Consider the following 20,563-nt stretch of genomic DNA (forward strand, 5'->3'; position numbering starts at 1 on the left):
AGGACACTGCAGCACCCAGCGTTGCAAGACATCCCCCATCAACTTCGCCCAGCGCTCTCAAGCAGCTAAATTCACGGTCCCTTAAAGCAAGTTCAGCGTGAGTGGCCAATACACTTGCAGAGATGTTTCAGTCAGAGATCTGGCCAAGTGAAGTCTACGCAGAGAGGATTTACAGTACGCTTGAAGCACTTTTCTAATGTCATCACCACTGTTAACATGGCCTTTGAATCCTTTGCTCAAGAGATCCTGTCCAACATTAGCGGCTGCCCCGAAAGCAAGAGTGTGTCTAGTGGTGGTGCATCCCTTGTCGTCACTGCGGCCGCCTCTCTCACCTCCTTAGTGTTGCGCTGCGTCTGTAGTTATGGTACTCTCTTGCTTCGCCTGGTCTCCGACTCCGCCTACCCGCTAGCATGGCTGCACATAATTCAACACTGCACGACACTGTTGCGCGTGATTTGTGCTGCTATGGGGAATGCGGATAATTTCATAGTACCGTGCGCACGCTTTTGCGACTATCGTGAGAGACTGCAGTGCCACTTGTGTAAATGGGATGTGCCTGTGCGAAATGGCTCGAAAACCGTGTACCTTCAAGCTTCATCATTTTAGCTGTGCAGAGCGGCAAAACTGTTGTCGAGGTTTTTAAGGAGAATCTTAATAAAAGATATGACGCAATACAGGTGAATTCGAGCCAACAGCAATACCGTGTTTCTGGATAAACCTGCTATCCTCTCCCTCCACGATGGTAGATAATCGTCGGCGAACTCGTCCCTGGAACATTATCTTGTAGAATAGAGTAGAATGGTGATTACAGATTTATCCGGAAGGAAGTTATTCTTATTGGCTCTAGTGCTGCTCCTGTGGTGTGCCACATATTTTTTTTCTTGTGTTGACAAAATCTCTCGGGCAGGCGACTCGGATGGTTTTTTATCATTTTAAAGCTAATGTCTAAAGACACCTCCTACCTCGGTGCTTATGACATTTTATGCATTTTCATGACCCCGCTGCATACCTGAACTTCACTGATGAAGCGCGGCCAGATGACAGCGCTTGGTTTCTAGATAAACTATTCCGATTTTCTGAGGATGGCTATATTTTCTGAAAGTATGGTTCGCATAGAAATAAAGGCCTGTTGCCTTATACCCCTGCCACTTGCCAGTTTCAATCACCCTCGAGTCGAGGGTCTTCGAGATTCTCAATCGCCATCGAACTCGTCGCTGCTACACGGCAAATCTCAATGGCCATTGAAATGGTTCTCGTGTCTTACGCTACGGATGTGTGGCGCCACAATCGCTACTTTGGATTTTGCAGAAATAACAAAAATATTTGATAAATGTATACTAAATGCTGAAATACACGCATACGCTAAAGTCGTTCAAAACCCTTTTAATTGCACGTACGCGACGGACATGAGCAGACACTGCTGTAGCCACTCTAATACAAGACGAGCTAAAACAAAGCCAGTCCAACTGCGTCGGAGCGCTGCTTCGTCAGGCTTAAGACCTGGGAAATTGCTATGATATCTGAAAAACAAGAGCTATTTGTCTCTTGAAACTTTATACGAGGGTAAGAATGGGCAAATCGAAGGCGAATACAACACCTTAGAACACGATATTGCTTTGAGGCATTAGCGACGAAGCTGTTATCGCTGTGAAGCGGGCGGGCAGGGTGCCGCCATGTTGTCAACGTTAAATACGCAAGCAACGCAAAGACTGCAACGCAAAATTAATGCGCTTAAAACCAGTCTAATATAATTTTAGAATAATTTTACAGACTGCTTGCATTAAATTTTATGCGAGTAAAGTTTGTTCATGTTTCTGCACCGTGAATGTGTCGTGTACGAAAGTGCGCTGGGCGCCGCTCGAAGCAACGCTAGCAACCTTGGGCAGCGCTCGAAGGCCCTCGAAATCTCGATGGAGTTCTGCGCTACTCCGTTGACTCGATAGGCTATTGACTTAATCGCCATTGAAATTGCCCGTGTGGCAGCGCTCGATCGCCTTTGAGTCGATAGACTACGGTTCGAGGGCCCTCGAAATGCCCGTGTGACAGGGGTATTAGACTACATCGCAAAGTAAACTAACAACAAAGGGGCATACCGAACACCTGCTTTGGTTATACATTGCAAAAAAATACAGACAATGTTTACTACATTCGAATCGGAGCGAAACCACGGATTTGTGCTGCGTAGAAGACGACGATGAGCAGGCAGTGCCGCGGGACGGAGCAGATGGGAGTTGATGAAGACAACGCTCTCCAATGCACAGCGCGAGAGTGTGAGGCACGAGGCGTGGTGGATCTATTTATGTTGCTGGGACTATTTAGTCTCTAGAAGAACCGCATGATGGACAATCACGCCGAATCACCACGGTCGTCGAAATATTTCTTTCGTGAACAATGCGCTTTGGTGCAGGGAGTATACGCTGCCCTGGAAGAGCCGCCCAGCTGTCTCCCCTATCTGGATGCATGTGTGTGCCTCCCAGACTTTTGATGTTTTGGAAGGAGGGGCCGTGCAGGGTATGGTGGCCTGGTGTTTTGTAGAGTAAGCATTATTACATTTTTCTTTTAGGCACTATTCCCATGCAAGAAAAAAAAAGCTGTGGCGATGCCTAATGGTCTCGCTGAGCGGTCCTTAAAGGAGATCTGTTCGCGCAGCCGTGGGTTCGACTCCCGGTCATCAATATTGATTGAAATTTTTTTTAGCTTTTTCAAGGTTTCATCTCTAACTCAGCTGAAGGTGAAAACTGGCCACCCGGCGATCGAAGCACGAGCTCCCGTAGTGAAGCGTTGGCTTCAAAAGGTGATACCCAAGCTTGCAAAACATTTTTTTATGAGCAAGGCTAATCCCTCAATCACAAAAGCCTCGCCATCAGCATCGTTCACGTGATTGCACGCTCCCGTTATTAAAACAGAACCTGGAGCTCTGCGGCTAGCTCAAGGTACATAAAAAATTAGCCACGTCATCGTACGACCTGCAGAGTGAGCAGGACGACCACAAAAGCTTTTCGTAGCGTAATGCGCCACGCTGAAATTCGTGCTGATCCCTTCTGCTTATGACATAGCAAGGTGGTGTTCATTCGAGCGAGACCCTTGATCAGAAACCGTGACGGAGTGTCGGGATTCGATACAGCGCTTTGCGCTCCCCGCAGGCGCGCGGTTTTCGAATGGCGCGAGAAATGACCCAAATTTGTTTATACCAAGCGGAGAAGGTGATCGCGTGGACTATTAAAGTTTCAATTAACCACTTTATTAGTATTACTAATAGTATTTCTGTGCCGCAGCAGTCGAAGCGAAAAAGATACTGCGCTTTTCATTTCGTCATAACGAACTTGAAATTTCATTGGATAGTCTTTATCGGTACGAGGTCGTCTCGAAAAGGTAATCTAGCTGGTCGCATGTGCTGGTTCTTTTCATGCCCATTGCCGGTCTTTTCGTAAAGAATTGCTCTTGACTGCAATAGTCTCGTTTGATTTATCATCTTTTGCACATGTCTCAACGGGAGTGACTTCGGCATTTTTTCTATTAATAATTTGTTGCAAGGCTGAAGCTTATTACTCATAAGGTAATGTGGATAATGGTGCCAGATGCGGACATGGCTGTCGTGTAGGCCTGCACGTTTGACTGCGCAAGCCGCAAAAGCATACCGCTCTCTTTTGTAGCGATAGCTACACTACGCAAGGATTCCGAGCCTTCAGCGTGGCACCCCTTGAGCTCCGTGGCGGCGCCGTGGCTGGTCACGTGGTTGGTCACGTGGTGCGGAGCAGCTACCAGCGGCGTGGCGAGCCGGCGAAATCGAATGGGGGGGAGAGGGGGGATAGAAAGAATCCACGTCCGGGAACGAAGATGAAGAAGGAACGCCCATCGAAACGGAGCGGCGAAAGAGCTCCACTCGGCCGGCTGTAGCTATCGCGTCACTCCAGGTTTAACCAGAGCCATTTTTTGTGCGTGCATTCCTCAAGCCGTCATCGAACACTATACCCGTAAACAAATGCCCAATGGTCCGCTTTGTATATATTGAAATATATTAGCTTTCAAGCCGCTGTCAAACACATTTACGGTGACTAAGAGACGAATAATAGTACCATGTACCATAAGCTTTCGACTGTTTCTCTTATTTTCTTTTATGCACAATTCGAGTTTTGCAAACAGTTAACACTGAACAGTTTACAGGGTTTGTACATCACTTCCAAAGTTCCTGAAAGTGCCTGTAGATGCACTGCTGATGGGTGTGTTTGTGTTTACATTTGTTCGCATTTGCAGCTTTTTGCTTGTCCCCCGTACACTAATGCCTAATTGGGCGATTTTTACTTATTGACATAAATAAAGAAATGGCTGTGGTTTAGCACTGGTTAAACCTGGATTGACGCGATAGCTACATGTGGCCGAGTGGAATTCGCTCAGTCGAATTATTACCCACCGCGGTGGCTCAGTGGTTAGGGCGCTGGACTACTGATCCGGAGTTCCCGGGTTCGAACCCGACCGCGGCGGCTGCGTTTTTATGGAGGAAAAACGCTGAGGCGCCCGTGTGCTGTGCGATGTCAGTGCACGTTAAAGATCCCCAGGTGGTCGAAATTATTCCGGAGCCCTCCACTACGGCACCTCCTTCTTCCTTTCCCCTTTCCCTCCCTCCCTTATTCCTTCCCTTACGGCGCGGTTCAGGTGTCCAACGATATATGAGACAGATACTGCGCCATTTCCTTTCCCCCAAAAACCAATTATTAAAAACCAATTATTGTCAGTCGAATTACAGTCACTTTCGCCTCTCCGTTTCTCAGGGCGTTCTTCCTTCATCTTCGTTCCACTTGACACGACGCATGCGCACAGCTGTTGCAACTGTTGCGCGCCGCGCTGCCGGCAGGAGCAGCTGCTCTGCACCACGTGACCAACGGCCGCACCATGTGATTAATCCACGTGACCAACCACGTCACCAACGGTGCCGCCACGGAGCTCAAGTGGCGCCACGGAGTTCAAGTGGTGCCACGCTGAAGGGTCGAATAGGTGGCGTAGTGTAGCTATCGCTACAAAACAGTAGAATTCAGCCTTGTTTCTATAGCGCGCATACCTCGAGGCCAGCGGGTCTCATCGTCCGTGACAAAGTCAGCTCCCGCGTACAGCTTTTCCTTGAATACGGCAAAGCTGTCGGCTTGCGGGAACAGGGCTGAGAAGCCGCTGGTTACTATGTCCTCTTCTGCCGCAGCCATCGGCGAATGGAAATTCAAGCTAGTAGAGCATAAGTATAACCGGCTTTTTCTCGCAGTTTCATGTTTCAAACCTTCAGTGCTCCAGCGGAAGTTGTCGACTGGAGTCCCTTAAAAGTACCTCTGCTTACGAAAATGCGTGCTCTTTACCTTTCTTTCTTTCTTTCTTTCTTTCTTTCTTTCTTTCTTTCTTTCTTTCTTTTCTTTCTTTTCTTTCTTTTCTTTCTTTTCTTTCTTTTCTTTCTTTCTTTCTTTCTTTCTTTCTTTCTTTCTTTCTTTCTTTCTTTCTTCTTTCTTTCTTTCTTTCTTTCTTTCTTTCTTTCTTCCTTCCTTTCTTTCTTTCTTTCTTTCTTTCTTTCTTTCTTTCTTTCTTTCTTTCTTTCTTTCTTTCTCTCTTTCTTTCTTTCTCTCTTTCTTCCCTTTCTTTGTTTCTTTCCTTTCTTTGTTTCTTTCCTTTATTCCTTTCTTTCTTCATTTCCTTCTTTCTCTCGCTCTCTTTCTCTCTCTGTTCCTTTATTTCTTTCTTTCTTTATTTATTTTCGCACTGTTACGCGGTCCTCACCCCTCCCTAACACAGCAGTTGTGTCCACAACTGCTTTTCTTTCTACATGGACTCGTCTACCTGTTCAGTTCAGTTTTATTCCTTGAACAGAACTGTTTACAATAGTGATATCGCACGTGTCTTGTGCAGAGTGTTATTTTACCCCGACCCGGAGGAATGACCGAGACGTACAGCTGGCATTTTTCTGACGCAGCTGTGCTGCTGCGCACTGCACTCAGCATACTGTTGCCTCAGTCTTGCAGCGTGAACTCAATGAACGAAGTCATATAGCATTTGATGATTTACTACTTTTTGCGAACCAGCGCAGTCAAGCTGTTTTCCATGTGCCCCACGTGGCTGACTCAAAATGTCGGCTATGCACGACTGCCTTTCTTTTCTACTGAAAGCGTTTCTTTTTTTATTTGCGTGCAGTATATCCCGCTTGCACTGCTTCCACTATCACTTTCCAATGTAACCAAGAATACACTGAGCACAGCTAATAAGTCAGTGGTGACGTTGGTGCTGTTTCTATTTTGTCAGCCGCACACAACTTCGCATATTTGACGCTTGTCGCTCATGACACCCAGCTGTCACGGGCCTTCCACTGTTGTGTCCCTGACTGCACTTAGGGACTCCAGCCATGAGTACTCCCAAGATACTTTTATGAGCAATGTATAAACGTTTTATCTTTCTCTCTCTCTCTGGACGTTAGTCTCAGTCGCTCCGGGGCGTTGACCCTTTAAGGACCATAGTTATTTTAATCGTACAGCTACGTTTCTTTATTAGTTTCATAAAATTAAACTTTTGTTTTCTTTACCCTTTGTTTGCTGATCGTTTGTTCAGCCAATTTTCCTACAGCCTTGTTTTAAATTGACCACCGTTATCCAGCCGCGGGAGAGTATATAAACATTTGATCCCCCCCCCCCCCCCCCCCCATGCTTTTTCAGTAGGCGCTAGGTTACCGCTCTTCTTCTTGATCACCATAAACAAATATATATATGAACCGAGTTTCTAGCATACAACTTGAGCTATTGCAGAAAATATATGCTGTATGATCCCGATATACTAGAGCTTTCACGCTAATAGTGCTAACGGAACATACAGTCTGGTGTGTTTTCAATCGTATACTTCGCATTCTTGTTTTGAAGAAGCATTGGCTATTTCAAATCGACCATATTATAAGTGTGTGACGTTTGTTTGCAAAATAAATTGAGCTCTTCGCTCACACAGGATTTACAGGTCACCTTTGAAAGGCAACACTATGGTGAAGATGAAAAGCATGACGTTAGTGTATTTGTGAACACAAAATCTCTGACATTTTAAGTTGCATGTTATTGCAAAACAAAACTTCGACAAAGCTTAAGGTGTCATTAAAAGTACAATCTAATAGTATTAGAGGTCCCTCCCGCACAAGAACTTTTTCTATTTCATAGGCCCACTTTCTATTTCATACACTGGCGCAGTGGTGCTGTGGTTAAGCGATGCGCCCCTGCACAGGCAGGTATGCTTCAAACACAGCCACCAATGGGGCTTGTCAGACCTAGGCTGCTCTTGCCGAGCACCCGTAAGGCTCAGTTTTGCAAAGATAGTTCTTCGGGACGGTGCTCATCTCTGAGCTGATGCGCTGTGCCACGGTGGGTACGTGGCAATTGAATTGATTTATGCCAATTGATTTCATTTCCACCTGCTTTTTCATGGCACGCCCGGACGGATGGACGAAAGCGAGCGTTTCGCGTGAACGGCACCTGCAATCTTAACGCAATGAATTGCGTTTGCCGCTGCTACCATACGCAAAAGCGTAAAACAAATGCTCCCTTCAATCCCCCCCCCTTCCTCCGCCAAAAAAAGAAAGTGGTAATAAACATAGGAGAGAATTCTGGCGTTGGTTGACGGCTTTGGTTAGGCTCTGTTTTTTTTAATATGATTAAAACAGTTTTGTTCCTGCTGGAGTACTGATGTCCGGATTAACCAGAGGTGAGTTTTACACCAACGGCAGCCCGAAATGCCCGGAAGTTTTGATACTTAAATGGGGAAAATTGTTTGGCAGCTGTTGTTGTGTGTTGGGTTGAGTGGCTCAAAACCATGTGAGGTTATCATGCGCCAAGGTCAAGTTATGCATAAGAACCGCTTTCTGCGCAATTTTATTAAAACAAGAAAAACAAAGGTGGCGCAGGGGGCGTAAAGAGTTACTTTGTACTACCTACTGACGAAATATGAACGAAATTTTTAAAAGTGGCTAATAGTACAGCCTTTAAAGAAGGTCGGGTAATCTTAGCGACCATCCTTCGTTTGGCAAGGATCTCGAGGCTCCCGACACGTGAAATAAAGGCCCCAGCCTTCCTTTCAGGAAAGAGGAAGTGGCCGATGTGTATCATAAAATTAATCGAAGCACTTTTAGAACTTCTGAAGAGGCTCCGAAGAGGTCGAGCTTCTGAAGATAACATGCTGAACACAAGGCTTAAAGGGTTTGTTTAGCGAGAAAAAAAAGATTTAGGGTATTCTAATTTTCAGGAACCTATAAACGGTGCACCAGCTTTATCTCTAGTTAATAGCAAGAAACTCTATGGCTGCATCATAGCGGAGTAGCTTGCATTTCGCAATTAATGTCGTTTTCGCGCTTCGCTGAATGTAATTTTCTCTCTAACTTATAGTGTTACTATTTCTTTTTCTTTCTTCGATGCTGGACGTGAGCGTGAGCATGCAGAGTGGCTGCCCTCACAGTTTACACAAAGGTGTCGTTCAACTTGACAGTTCTCAGCGGGGTGGTCATGAGAAGCGCATTTGGCACATGTCTGTTGGCTCCGGCAGCTCTGGCAGCTCTGGGCACTGCACCAATAATCCACCGGAGTTCTATGGGTTCACTGGCGTTGGGGTTGACCACATTGCAGACTTTGATGCTGAGGAAAGAAATGAATCCTGACTGACTCGCTGTGTCGGCAGACACCTCAATCGCGCTTACAGGTACGTGGCTGTTACATCCAACTCCAAAAGACTGCTTTCGTACAATATTTCTTGCTTCGCAATGATAAACTGCCAGTAATTTTTTATTAAATTTTACCCGACGACATGCGCAGGTCTTCAACAAAGCGGAAACGATGTGCTTTCGAACTTTTTGCGGTTACGTGTGCATTGACCCCTCTCTTCCAGACGCATGTAGCACTCTCGCCATCTAACTCTCTTTGCCAGCCGCCATCTTCCCGCGCTTTGACCAGCTTTTGGCAGCGGCGATGCGGCGGTTACAACAGCTGCGTTTAAATGCACCAACGTGCCATCATACACAGCCGTTTCGTATATGTGCCATGCACACATCCTGCTCGTATAATGTTAGGCTCGCATCCCAGCCGCGTCGGTGGAATTTCGACGGAGGCGAAATTCTAGGAGCCCATGTACTCCAGCCCAGCACGCACCACAGCTGTTTAGCCACTCTACGTAGTATTAAGATTAACTTGTAAGGAGTAAAGCAATCACAAGCAGGCCGCCATGAGGAGCTTAGTAGATGCACTCTGGCGCGTTAGCTGTGAACACACTACACAGTCTAAGCGATGCGATCTGCATTTTGCAGGTCTGAGCTGCACATGCTGCGCTTCCTTGGATACGGATAGCTGTCTGTGGGGCTCAGTGCGAGACAGACCTCCTTACACAGGCTGGTTCATCACTTCTGGTGCAGCATTTGAAAAATGAGATTTGCACCTATAAAATTTATCAGTAACTGTGTGGCAATCCACGGCAAAGAGATGCCCCTTCAATGACCTTAGCGTGGAGTGCGGCAGCGGGACATCACAGGCACCTGTTGACTGACGGTCTTCCTTTGTGCAGGTTTACTGCACAGCGCGTTGTTTGCTGCCTCGGCGACGTAAAGCTGTTTCTATACAGCTGGATCATCACATACTAATAGATGGTTACCCGTATCCGGTGCAGCATTTAATTGCCGCATTCACACTTGCGTCTACATGATAAACGGTATGATGAACGAGCTGAGCGCGCAGTTCGCCAACTGTGCATCTAACACACTAGTGCAATCAATGTAATCACAAACTGAACAAGAGAAAGAAGGAAAGGGAAAGCCTCAGCGTGCTTGCCAACATTCGGACAAGAGGACTCGGAATGAAGATCCTATTTAAACTCGGCCGGTGATGAACGCTTTGCCCACAAGAAGACAAGTCCCATAGTCGAAACGTTCGCAAGCATCCTGAGGCTTTCCCCTCCCTTGTTCATTTTGTGATTATCAAGAACCAACTGCCGGACTAGTCGATTACAAGAGGCTCCCGTAGATGGCGCCAGCCACATCAGCGGCGCATTGGAAACACCCGACCCACGGTTTCTAGCGGGTTGCGTGTCAGAGACGCCATCGCTACGCCACGCAGGCATATTTGTACGGCTTGATTAAAGCAGGACTTTATATATATGCCGTGAGGGTCTGTCACATAATGATTGTGCTTGTGAAACGGGAAACAGTGTCCATGTATGCGGAGGCAAGAGGAGCCGCCGCTGCGTCATACCCCTCTAGGTGGAGCTTAAGTGTCCCCCCCCCCCCCCCCCAAATTTTTCAGCGTTGTCGGGTGTGCGGGGAAAATCATCGCAGAACACAGCATATGTGCCATCAAAACCTTCCTTGGCGAAAGAAAATGGAAGTGGCTTAGCTCGGCTATGCCAGGATATACTTAGCGAGAGGTACGTTTCCCTGGCTGAGCTTGTCATCACTGTATGTTTAGCCATGAGAGACATTGGGCTCAATCTCGGCGGCTATGCGCCGTCTATTACGCTCGGCAGTCTGGCATCTCCGTTTGGAAAGCCGTTCCTCTCTCTGTTCGGGCGTCTCCACTGCTCTCTACGCTTTCTTACGCTCATTCTATTTTTGTTGAGTAGCCAAGTGCTAGGCGACAACCTCAGGATCAGATGAGTTAATCTTCTCTTGTCTATAGCGCCATTCAGCAGCGGCTGGACTCTCTTTCTGTGCATTCATATCAAACGTTGTGATACAGCCGCCCATTAGATCTCCGCCTTTTATACGCAATGCTGGGCATGAGAAGCGCGGTTCGGTAGATAGAGCGGCGTGCGGCGAGGCGGTGACGAAGCGCGCGGCCGCGGCGACGGCGAAGCGCACCTGCTGCTTCTCTCCGTTTGCCATGGTAACGGCGCATGCGCACAACTTGCCTCTCCCATGTACCGCGAAATGCTCGACTGGTAGCCCAGCGTAGCTCTTGCTGCAATAAACAGCGTTGGAAAGAGTGCTGCGAAGTGACCGCTAATGGGCTCAACATCGGCAGAGTGCGCTAGGACTGCCGTCCGGAACGCTGACGTATTCAGTGCGGACTTCCGTGCTTTTCGTTCGTTCTTTTGGCGGAGGCTACGAGCGTGCAAGAATTATGCAGGGTCCTACGAATGCCCCTGACGTGTGTCTGCTGCTAATCAGGTGCCTCCACTATGCGCATGCGGCGCACGTCATTAAGTGCGGCCACGTTACGCACTAGACTTGCCTTGCAAGCATGAACTAAAATATCTCGCCAATTTTTCTTAATGGTTCCGCTAGTCCCGATGCTGACCCCGTCGTCACAGGCGATGGTGTGGATCAACTCCGCCCCGATCCCTCCCGCACTGAAGACGTCATGCAGTTCTGAGAAGTCCATGCCCTAGGTAGAAGCTTATTGCCCGGACGCACATTTTACGGAGACCGTGGAGGGAAAGCGGTCGCTGAGGTCTATAGTGCCAGATGGAAATGGAACTGGCTCACACGACACGAGACGGGGAACAAGTGTGGAAGACATTTAGAAACGGTCGAGCCTGCGGGAAATTAATCCCCTCGCGCAAGTTGACGCGAAGAGCCCGCGGTGTATTGACACCTAAGCGTCCGTGAGGTTCAGCTGGCGAACCAGCTTGCCCAGTTCCTTGGGATGACAGTTGCATGAGCCATGGCCAGGGCCCTGAACATGGCACAAAGAGTCGACGACGCGATCGGAATCCCCTAATAGGACGTGTGGCATCGGTTCGAATAAGTGGGAGGCGACTTAGCGGAGGAAATTGACACAAACAAACCCTTTGCTCGTCGAGAAAGACACCCACCGCAATTACGAGACTGTTACAGCCAAAAGCGCGCGAAAGACAAGCGTAGCAAGAACAGACCCTGCGAAACACGAGTCCGCCATAAAAAAAAACACGAACAAGAAAACTGGAACGAGAAAAATAACATCGACAGGGTCGGAAAATTGCACTCCTGCAAAATAAAAAGATAAGCTGCACACGAGCGCTCAAAGTGCAGCACTTCCCGTCGCTTGTCGTGACTGCAGGATCATTGCACGTTAAAAGGAACCGAAAGTCAGCCACCATAACAAAATGGAAAAGGAAACCAATACAAAGACACAAGAAACAGCGACGGACTCACGGCAGTGTCCTGTGGACAGTGTGAGGGTGAAGGCACTCAGCGGTGATGGCTAGCCGCTTGGAGGAGTGCCCGTTGGCGGTCCAGCTGACGTCTCCGCTGCGGGTGTGGCGGCGAACGCCACGGTCGGGCTGTGCAAACCTTCACGCGATGGAGCGGCTTCGCTGAAAAGCCAACAGTCACGAACGCACCAACACACCGCACAACACGCGCGCAGTCCGTCGTTCGCTCGCCGCGCCAGCGAAGCCGGTGCTCCGATAAGCGACTAGAGCGGTGGCTGCCGGGAAGCGTTGAGCAAGCAAGCCAAAGCAGGGGAGAAGAAAGTGGAGAGCGGCTCTTACGGCTCCGTGATGAGTGAAGTCATCATGACTCTGTGCTCGAGACTAGAAGTTCATACAGACATCATCGTCCTCCGTAGTCTTCGGCTTCTTGAGAGCCGTAGGCGTGGGCTAAGATGCGCGTCCGTCAGGTTAAGAAAGCTAGCGCTTTGTTCCATCGGCGCCGTGTTGTGGCGGCACTTTCCACTTGCCCGGGGGGAGGGGGGGGGGTGTCTTTGAAAAGCGTTTACGCGCCGCGAGGCAGGGATGTTGCCAGGCAGGATGCTGGTAACGCCGAAAAGGGCTGTTTCATGAGTTGTTCCCTGGAGCGGTGCGTGTAGCGCAGCGTCCGCCGACGGCAAAGCAGGCGAACTGCACCTAACTTTATATTTCTATGTTTATCTTCATTTTTTATTTAGCCCAAAACACAAGGTCTGTGTTTAAACATGTCGAACGAACGTTCCGAGTGGTCGAGGGTCAGCACTTCCGGCTCCTGACTTAAGAGGCCCGGCTTGACCATTTTCTTTCCCAAGCAACTGCATTTCTTTGCTCAGAAGCACTCCCCTGTGGTGGTGGAATGACGTCATGACCTTGTAGACTAAGAGGAAGTGCATAGTGACGTCATAAGTTTAGTATTGTGGGCTCGTTGTGGAGTGTTTAACTTACCCGCGGGCTACACGCAGTTGTGACTTCAGGACCCTCTCATATAATCGGGATTTTCAGGGAACAACACTGACGCCGGATTTATCGTTGAATGGCACCCTTAACGCTGTTGGGTTTAAAAAAGAAAATTATTGTGGTAAAATATTAATCTGCCTTGAAGCCTGCGACTAAAACAATAAGCAGAACTTAGCAAGACTGCAGGGTCTTCCAGGCAGCATTTATGAACAAACTTTCACAAACAGGCGAACAAGGACGTAGTGAAAAAAGGCAACCAAGGATGCCCTTGAAATTTAGAATCGCAAAAACCACGGTAAGAACCTAAAGGGTTATGCAAGGAGGGGGTTATGATGGTGGTAGAGGAATGTGTAACCTGAGGGTGGTCGCACGTCAGAAGTCAGGGTTGAATGGCTAAACCATAGCTATAACAGGTTTCGGTTATTCATGCGCTAAGCCGATAAACCTAGCTATGCAATTTTTTTTAACGTTGGTACGCGTCAGGTTTTCGAGATACTGTTTTTAGAAAGGTGCAGAGCTTTAACCGCAAGTTATGTTCATAACCAGATCGTATACTTCCCTCGATGAATGGCAGCGTCACCTTAGACCGTTTAAAGTCACTACCACGGAAAGATGCGATGTTTGTTTAATTTTATTCGCAAGGACTAGCACAGCCCCCTGCTTGTCAGGCAGCATAGACGAGTGACTCTGAACCATAGGTTTCTCGAGTACCCTTTGTGGGCCGTAAAAGTAGAGAGGGGCTGGGTGGATTTGGTGCGGTGGATTCGGTTTTAAACCTATCAACGTTAGAACAGATTTGAACGACTGAAAATTTCGTTTGTCAGGCATTAAAACCAAACTCACCTTAATTCTCCTTCACAGCTTTACATTTCATATATTGCCACTGTTAAAGTCGTACAAAAGTAACTAAAAGAACAAATGATGCACATAATCCAAATACGTGCTCGAGAATCATTCGTGTCTGGGGACCCCGCTAACCAAACCTCTGATTTAAACGAAGCACACAAATGGCGAAAAATTATGCCCTACAGTGTTTCGCTACTTCATGGTTTCTAAGCATGTGATTGTGAGCCTGTCACGACCAAAAGCAAAGGTACATGGTCACCTTCAAATCATTTGGAATTTAATATTTTAGCGTTCAGCCGCTAGCCAATAAGAAGAAGCAATCTGCGACCATCTCAACAAAGGTTGTACTTCGCTGGCGTGTAGGGTTTGTTCCGAGGGGGATAGGTAGCAAGTTTTATCTGTAAGAAGAAAAAAGAATGTAGATTACACTATAAGCAGAAACAACCGTTTAAGAGAGAAAAATGAAGCAAACGGTCCTCTATATAGAGGACCGTTTGCTTCATTAGGAAGTAGGCTATTAGGCCTATTAGGCCTAATAGCCTACTATGCTACTATGCTATTAGGAAGTAGGCTATAGCCTACTTCCTAATAGGGGCAGGCATGTTGGCTACGTCCTGGGGTAAATTTCAAACGCAAATAAACTCTATACTTACGTTTGGCAAAGGAAACAAATCCACTCTTGAAAGCATGCGAAGTTCACGCCGCTACCAATAATTTAACCGACGTTTCAATCTTGTCTGATATTGCTGGGCTCAAGACCACCGGTGCCACGTTTAAAAGCCTCCTTTCAGTGCTAACTGCAACAAGTTACTGTGCTTTCAGGTGGGGTGTGCCTGCGTTGCGAACAGGAGCATTCCATATATATATATATATATATATATATATATATATATATATATATATATATATATATATATATATATATATATATATATATATATATATATATATATATATATATATATATATATATATATAGTTACTGAAATCTATCCCGGTACTTGGTCAGCATACCCGTTCCAAAAAAGACTGTGTGCTACAGAACTGACTTTATTCTTTCTTAGTTACTCAAATGGTAACTTAGACAAAGTACAGGGACTCTAGAGCCCACTTTGTGGAGTTATTGACGTGAGCTTTGAAATCGTGGTCATATCTACCGAGATTAACCCCTAGCGCACTTGGACGAGATATAGCTCGTCAAAGTGCGCTGGGGAGTTAATAGGCTCGTCATAAGAAAACTATCTCTGGATACTGAGGAGTCTAGCTTTCCGTGATTTTCTGAGAGTCCGTGTCCGGTTTCAGGCGAGTAAGGCTCATCTAAAGCATTTTGTTGATTAGCATAAAGAATGCTGCGCGGTTGCAAATTGAGAATTTTGGTACTATTTTAGAAAGAAAAAAACAATGTTTTCATGAAGAACATAAAAAGTTTTCAGCGCCTTTGCTTTCCTCACAACTATTTCACTACACCCGCAGCGGAAGCTTACAAGATTTGACAATAGGCTGCCCAGCCCAGGGAAGCCAGTTATAGAGTACTTGCCACTGCGGGGGCATGTTAATAAGAGGTGAATAGCAAAACCGTACGTGTCTCGTGCCTGCCACAGCGTTGTTTCCCTATTAGTCAAAAGAATCTCTAGAGGCCAGATCCCCTTGTTCAATGTACATTATCGCATTTTTTTTTCGCCCACCTCTGCTTTGGTCGCGCACGGAACTGACATGCCTCGTTTCAAGGTATCACAGCAGTTCAATGAACGCTTGACGGCTTGATTTCTGACGTTCTCCATGCATACTAAACATGTAGGGCGTAGCTACTGACCTCGGCGCACAGTTATTTTCTAATTTTTGGCGTGGCTGCAGCAGCAGCTGCGTTTCTAGCAGCGTCGCTCTAGCTAAGGCACTCTGAAAATGCACGCTATCGTACAAGCCACACATTCTTATTTTTTATTTTTATTTGCAAATACTGTTGGCCGTGGGGCCGTTACAGTGGTGGGGCGTGACACATGAGGAGTAATAGGTTTCCTTTTCATTATACAGAAATATAAAAATACAAAGTCATCGGCATATACACAATCATATTTCTTGCAGCGTAATGTTTTCCTTTTGTTTTTACAGTAGTGTTAATAAACATTCACTTTAAAAACGCACAGTTATTTCACACCGAAAAGGAAAAAGGAAAACTTTTCTACATTGCCGGCCTTCATTTTAGGCGAGATGTAATCACGAAGTGGTTAGGCGTATGACATAAAAAACAAAAACAAAAACGACAACAACAACGTTTAGTATGAAATGGAGATAGCTATTTCGAACGTTGTTAATGTACTGCACTGTAAGAGAGATGCTGGTAAATCATTCCATTCTGCTATCGTCCTTATAGATCTGCATAGGCCTTGCGACGAGTCAGATCGGTATATTAGCAGGTTGGTTTGGTTTATGGGGATTTAACGTCCCAAAGCGACTCAGGCTATGAGAGACACTGTAGTGAAGGCAGGTGGTTCTTTAACGTGCACTGACGTCCCACAGTACACGGGCCTCTAGAATTTTGTCTCCATCGAAATTCGACCGCCGCGGCCGGCATCGAACCCGCGTCTTTCGGGCCTGCAGCCGGGCGCCGTAACCACACAGCCACCGCGGCGGCTATTTTGGTTGGTTGGTGCCTGCAGGTTGCTCACTGCACCAGAACGCAATGCAGGCGTTATGATTCACTGTAGTGAAAGTTATTGCTAATTTGTTAGCCTTGGAGCTGCACTTTGATGTCAATGCATTTTATTACAATGTCAATCACTCAATTAATCAATAAATCAACCAACCAATCAACCAACCACTCAATCAATCAATCAATCAATCAATCAATCATCCACTCAATCAATCAATCAATCAATCAATCAATCGATCGTTCGATCGATCGATCGATCGACGAATCAATCAATCAATCAATAAATCAATCAATCGATCGACGAATCAATCGATCGATCAATCAATCAGATCATTTCCATCGAAGAGATGGAGTGGGCTGCAGCTAAAAGCTGCCCGAAGGCACGGCAGCGTCATCAAAGGCCACTGCCCCCTTCTACAAGGCGACAGTAAGCAAAAGGAAACACTCAGAATACATTATTCACAGCTTCTGAATCACACACACAAATTTTCGAAATTTACAGCATCTGCAATGAAAATGTAACCTAGCAGTAAAACACTAATAAATATGCAGACCTTCATGAGAAACGAACAAAGAATGGTTAATGGGGAATTCTGGGATTCTTTAACGTGCACTGACATCGCACAGTACACGGGCCTCTAGAATTTCACCTCCATCGAAATTCGACTGCCGTGGCCGGGATCGAATCCGCGTCTCTGGGGTCAGAAGCCCAGCGCCATAACAACTGAGCCACCGCATCGGCGTCGTACAAGAGCGAAAACAAGAAGTCAATGGGGTAGTTTTGGCACGAGTGCTTTCACTGGCGTATTGCTTAGCTTTTTTGGAAAAGTGAACCCCAGGTTTACTGTACTGATTAAGGAGGGCTGGCAAGCTGAACGGCAATTTTTCTACAAGGTAATTAATGCAATGTATTATAACATTCCGTTTTTCTTTGTGACTGGTAGTGTAAGTTGTAACGCTCTCTTATAAGAATGAGAATTCTTGTAGAAACATTCGATTTTCTGTTATTTTTCGTTTGAAGGCAAGAGTTAGCTTTTAATTATAAAAAAAATTTTGCACTGGCATTAAGGCAGGTTTTTTAAAAAAGCTTTGCGTGTGTGGCTGTGATAAGGGAAGTCATAAAGGAACCTGAGAAAATTTTTTTAGTGAATATCTTTTCAACTTTGTACGCATAGTTTTCCCCAAACCAGAGAGCACTAATTTAGATAGGAATAAAAATGCATTTACAAAGAACAATTTTCACTTGAAATGACAAACACGTCCTAGCCATGATACCGTTCCTGTTAAAACGAAGTCAACGCGGTTATCCCACAACATATTTTGGGAAAAAGTTAGTCCCAGGATTTTGATCTTATCGACTATTTGTAGCTCTCCGTACTAAATTTTCGCCTAACTAGAATAGCTTATGTTTCATTAACGTGAATTCATAACTGGTTTGCTACTGATCATTTTCGAACGTTTGTAAGGCCGGAGTTTAGTTCGATTAGGAGTGTTTTACAATCAGGAGCGGCAAAAAAGATACGGGTGTCATCCGCATATCAACATATTTTGGATTAATAAAATGTTTCTAAGGTCATTAGTATAAACATCGAATAGTAGTGGACTCGGAATGCTGCACTGGAGAACATCTTTTTTTATTGTTCTTAACTGAGATTGATAGGATTCAGTTTTAACAAACTGCGGTCTATAATTTGGGTATGACTGCATAAGTCGCTAAAGATGTCCCCTGATTCCCCAGATTTCAAGCTTTTTGAATAATGTGTACAGTTTCGTGACTATGATATATCAGTGGGATCACATTATCATTGAATTCGAACGTTAAAACATGTCGTGTGACAAGAGTAGGGGTTGGGTTTGTTGGTTGGGCCTTGCGATGATTAACAGCGCTCTAAACGACGAGGACGCAGAATAGCAAAATACGGTGCACTGCGTCTGCCTTTATATGTCGGCGTCATTATTGACCGCTTTTTCACGCTTAGGGATCTCCCTTGCTCTGGCCATTTCATAAAGGCAAGTGTGGCAGACGTTTCCAATGCGAATCCCTCGAATATTCTCAAATTTCGAAATTGTTTTCTCTCATGTAAAAATTAACAAATGCAGATCGCTTTGATAAGGTGACCGTAGCTGACGTGGCAGAACGTTACATGCCGAGAATTATGATGATGACAATGTGTTTTATGGCGCAAGGGCAACTTTGCCCAAAGAGCGCCATGAATGAAGTTACTTTCATCGACACAAGAGGGCGTCAAAGTCTCATTTCCCGTCAATTTTCTGCCTGCACACAACTATTGCAACTATTGCAACTATTCCGTGTGCACAAACTGCCCATCTCCAACCAAAAACTTTAATTTGAAGCCCGACGTTTCGAAGCCGGCTCGGATTCTTCATCAGGGGTGACTGAGGTGACGCTAGCTACTGCCCCCGGTCACCCCTGATGAAGGAGCCGAGCCGGCTTCGAAACGTTGGGTTTGAAATTAGTTTTTTGCTGGAGATGTGCAGTTTATTATACGTCTTAAAACTCAACCAGACAGGCAAATATGTGAAATGTTCAGATAATCCTAGCACTCGCCCAGGGGAAAGTGTGCACCCATTGTATCACCTGTGAAGACACGTTGGCACTGGGGATCGAACCGTGCACCTCCCACATGCGAGACCGATGCCCATACCGCGAGGCGACTGCTCCGGTGCTAGAGAGAAATAGGTGAAGGTTTTTGTTTTGCAGTAAACTTATGCGACTCATGATGATTGTTGTAAATTTTTATTCCCAAGTATCTGTGGACTGAGTTTCGGTCACGAATAATACGATTTTTCTTCCAGAAACTTTTGTGCATGCGTCAAAGGAAGGGTGGTTTGTACAGTCATCAGCAATATGAGAAGAATGTTTGAGCATTCATTTTTTTTGTTACTCATTAATTATGTGCGTCCAGGACAGTTTCTTCTGCCTGCAAACTAGTTTTAATCTAGTCATTTATTAACCAAAAGTCATCCTGAAATTTCGCGGAGAAATTACCAGAGAATTCATAATTATGTGCGAAACGTGTCTTCGCTCCCACATTGCTCACGACTGTAAATTTGTTCAGCTGTACGGACAAAAAGTGTAAAGGCGTATGTACGGCGGATTTTATCTACCGTCGAAGGCAATGCACTGCAGGTTTTTTTTATTTTTCTCGCCGCGATTCAGAAATGTCTGCAATGACGAGTCAGCTGCCTGGAGTCTCAGTCTCTTTTTTTTTAGTAGAAGGGGTAAACTCATTTGCTTCAGTGACGAGCGGTGTCAAAAACACTTAAAAAGGATAAGCAGTACATGACAAACCCTGTTTGATTAGCGTGCCAAATGTTGCAAGGGCAGTCCTCTGGGAACTGCGTCTTTCTGTGGCCTGTGACGCGCGCGCAGTGCATGCGGCTAGCAACAATCAAGTTACAGCCGAACGCGTTCCTGGTGGCCTAAGTGTGATGGTGAGGATGACAGTTTTTTTTTTTCTGCAGCAGTGATTTCTCGTCTTTCGAGTGTACTGATTTAGTGCATTGATTAAGCACATACATTTGCGGTCTAAGAAAATTGATAAAAGCAGAAAATACCACTTTGCCACGGATATCGGATTGAAACCTGAAAAGTCTGTCCGCATATAAGCTCCACAAGAGGACAAGAAGCGAGAACATTCTGAGAGGACGCCTTACATTTAATTTTCGTATATCCGTCGTCTTGCCCCATTTTTCCTGTGGTTGATGGTGTTTGCTAAGGCGACTGCCATTAAAACGTGGGAAGCTGAATGCTGAGTCTAGGACATGGCACAGCGGTGCTTCAGAAACAGTAGGGAAGGGAAACGCTGCCAGAGTGCTCGGCATTGCGCAACCTTGGCCTAAATAGGTTTGAGAAGTCACCCTACGTCCTAGTCCGACCGCAGCATAAATTCGCGTTGTCAGCGTTAATTCAAAGTGCATTTCTCGCGCCTGGGTGTTCAA

This window comes from Amblyomma americanum, chromosome 8, assembly GCF_052857255.1.
Source record: "Amblyomma americanum isolate KBUSLIRL-KWMA chromosome 8, ASM5285725v1, whole genome shotgun sequence".
Lineage (NCBI taxonomy): Eukaryota > Metazoa > Arthropoda > Arachnida > Ixodida > Ixodidae > Amblyomma > Amblyomma americanum.